A 3,425-nucleotide genomic window follows, 5' to 3' on the forward strand; every position below is an offset into this window, starting at 1 on the left:
ATGAAAATTTACACATTCGCTTTTTTATCGCCACAATTGGTAGATTTCGGTGCGTATCGCACCGACCGCGAACAATTGAGAGCCTATTACTCCGCACTTTAACCCTCCCAGAGCACCCGCAACGGATCGCTCGCCGAAAACCAGCGTGGTTGCGGCGCCGCCTGGAGCCACGCTGCCTCCCACCGCCGCCATCGACCTCCACTGACCTGGGGTGAGCGAAGATGCCGACATCCCTACACGCGACCCGACCGAACTCGTCCACGTAGGCGCCGTTGTAGCCGTTCAGCCGTCCCGTACTCAGGTGACCGCTCAGCTCCTGCTGAGCCTTGCCGTCCAGCACCTCGGAGGCGCTGGTGAGCGGGCCGGTCCAGAAGGCCTTCGGGTCGGTCGTTGGGCCTGGGTGTCCCGCCATCACCGCCGCCGCCGCCGCTGCCGCCGGCTCTTCTGCCGCCAGAGAGGTCTGCTCCGGCTCCGTCGCCGTCGCCTCCTCGTCGGACAGCTCGTTGCTCAGGGACAGTGGCCGACGCTGCGTGAACCGACTGCTGCTGGCAAACGGGCCGCCGTCGTCGGGGTCGGCCGCGCCGCCGGCGGGGTCGGAGGCGCCGCCGGCGGGGTCGGAGGCGCCGACCTCCGCCGCCAGGTCGGCGGGAAGACTGCTGCCGGCCGGCAGGTCGGCCGCCAAGCTACGCACGTACTCGTCGTCGTAGTAGTAGTCGTCGTCATAGTCGTACGCAAGGTAGTCGGGGCTGCCGGTGGTAGTGGTGGTGGTAGCAGTGGTGGTGGTGATGGTGGTGGAAGCGGTAGTGGTGGTGGTAGCAGTGGTGGTGGTAGTGTCGCGGTGGCCGCTGGTGGCCAGGTGCTCTGTGGAGGTCACCGGCTGCTCCGTCGGCGGTGCCGTCTGCCCCTCGGTCGCCACCTCGCTGGGGACGGTCGCCGCGGCGGCCGGCTCCGTCGGCGCGATCTCACCGTCGGCCGGCTCCGTGCTCGCCTCCGGCAGCGCCGCCTCGGTCGGCAGGACCGGCGCGACCTCCGTCGCCGGGGAGTCGCTCCTCAGTCGGTCAGGCCGCTCCGGCCGCCGCCTGGCGCCGGCGGGCGGCGAGAGCAGCTGTGCGCCGACCCGCTGCCGGCCGGTGCTCACCACACTGCTGCGCACCGACTCCTCCGACTGCAGCAGCTCGGACGCCGGCTCCGGCCGGCGACGCGCGCTGATGCGCACCCGCTGCGGTCGTCGCCGAGCCGCCCGCCCGCCGCCAGTCTGCTCCGGCTCCCGGACCGGCTCCGGCTCCCGGACCGGGGCTGCGGTCGGAGCCGGCTCCGGCTCCGGCGCGGCGCCGTTGATGATGCGCCGGTTTGATGCGGACCCGGCGGCGCCGGTCGAAGCTCGGTGCGGCGAACGGCGTGGTGACGGGACTCGACGGCGCCGGCGCCGGTGTGGTGGGGGCGGCGGCGAGCGTCTGCGAACCCACCGGCACGAACCGCACCACCTGGCGGCGAATCACGAACGGCGTCGTGGTTCCAGCGTCCGACCGCTCAGTGAAGCCATCGCCAATGGAGCCGGCGTCCACTCCGACGCTGAACTCGTCACTGACGAGCCCAGTGTCCGATCTGTCCGTGGAAGCCAGCGCCGCTGAAGCTGCCGCTTGTCGAAGCCAGAGCTGGGCCTCTCGGTGAACGAGCCGTCGTTGAACTCTGAGATCGTCGGGTCTGTGAATCCATCGCTGCTGAACTCGGGCCTTTCAGTGAACCCGTCACGGCTGAACCCGGGCCTGATCGTAACTCCACCTCCGCCGAACCTGGCGCCCGACCGTTCGGTGACCGTCTCCTCATTTAAGTCCTCCAGCACGAACGGCTGCTCCGTCTGGAGCCGCACCAGGTGCGCATCAATCTCGGCGGCGCGCGCCTCGGCCGCCGCGTCGGGCGTGGCGCGCCCGAACGCCGGCGCCACACTGATGATCGCGCGCGCCGACGTGCCGCGCGGCTCGTTCGAACGGCGCGCCAAAAGTGCGCGCCGTCACGTCCTCGATCACCTGGCGCGCGGCGCTGCGCAGTTCGGGCTCGGCTCGTCCCGCGCCGGCAGCGTCGACGGCAGGCGCGGCCGGAAGGCAGCCGGCCGGCGCAGCGGCGGCGGCGCCGCCGGCCGCGGCGAGATGCCGCCACGCGGCGCCGGCGTCGACGCCCAGCAGCGAGCTGAGCGTGGAGCTCTCGACCAGCGTGATCTCGGAGGTGGGCGAGAGGCCGGGCCGGTTCTGCACGATCAGCCGTCGGTCGCCCGCCCGGCTGGCTGATGACGGTTGCCGCGGCCAATGATCTCCGGCGCCGCCGAGCCCGGCTTGCGGCGCACGAACACGGCCGTCTTCTCGATCTTGCGGTCAAACAGCTCGCGCAGCTGCTCGCGCGTCATGTTGTCCGTGTCGGCCGAGCGGAGGAACTGCTCGAAGCGCGACTCCAGCTCGTCGCCGCCGGCCGCCGGCGCCGCGCTCGGCTGCGGCCGCTCGCCGACCGTGGCAGTCTCCTCGCCGGCGGGCTCTGTCGTCACCTCCGGCTCCGTGACGGGTTCCGTGGTCGGCTGAGAGGGGAGCGCCACCGTCGGTCGCCGGCGACGGCTGCTCAGCGCGTTGCGGCGCGCCCCACCGACGGGCCGGCGGGAGAGTGAGCTCAGGCGAGAGGGCAAGCGACGGCCGCGGCGTCCGCTGGGTGGCGCCACCGCCGACTCCTGGCTCTTCTCCTGCTCCTGTTCTTTCTCCTGCTCCTGCTCCTGCTCCTGTTTCGTCTCGGGTTCCTGTGGCTCCCGCTGGATGGTGCGTCCAAGGGATGGCCGCCGCCTCCTGGACGGTCTTCTCGCCCTGCCTCGGGTGAGGGCCGGCCGGGTCCGCTCCCGCTCCTGCTGCTGCTCCTGCTCCTCCTTTTGTTCCTGCTCCTGCTCCTGCTCCTGCCTCTGTTCCTGTTCATTGACGGATCCTGGTCTGGTTCTGCCCCGGCGGCCGAACGACGGCCGTCGACGGGCTGGCCGGGGCGTGGTGGTGGTGGTGGTGGAAGTGGTGATGACCGTCTCTGCCCCTGCCTCGGCCTCGGCGGCGGCAGCGGTCGGCGCGGCGGTCGGTCGCTGCCTTCGCCGGGACGAGGACCGCAGCCGGTTCACCCGGCTACGGCCTCTGAAGCGGCGGCTGCCGCGCGTCGGCACGATCTCGTTCTCCTCTGCTGCCGCCTGCCCCTCCGTCTCTGCGGCGGCGGCGGCCTCCGTAGGAGGCGGCGGGGGCCTCCGCCCTCTCCCTAGACGGTGCGCCGCCGGGTGGTCGCCGCCGCCGGCCGAGTCGCTGCCGTTGCCGATCCAGCAGCGACTGGATCGTGGTGGCGCTGAGTATGGGGCGCAGTGTGGTCACCTCATGCTCCTCCTCTTCCTCCGGCTGCGAGGTCGGCTCGAGAGC

This window comes from Pollicipes pollicipes, unplaced genomic scaffold, assembly GCF_011947565.3.
Source record: "Pollicipes pollicipes isolate AB1234 unplaced genomic scaffold, Ppol_2.1 Scaffold_7262;HRSCAF=8765_pilon_pilon_pilon, whole genome shotgun sequence".
NCBI lineage: Eukaryota > Metazoa > Arthropoda > Thecostraca > Pollicipedomorpha > Pollicipedidae > Pollicipes > Pollicipes pollicipes.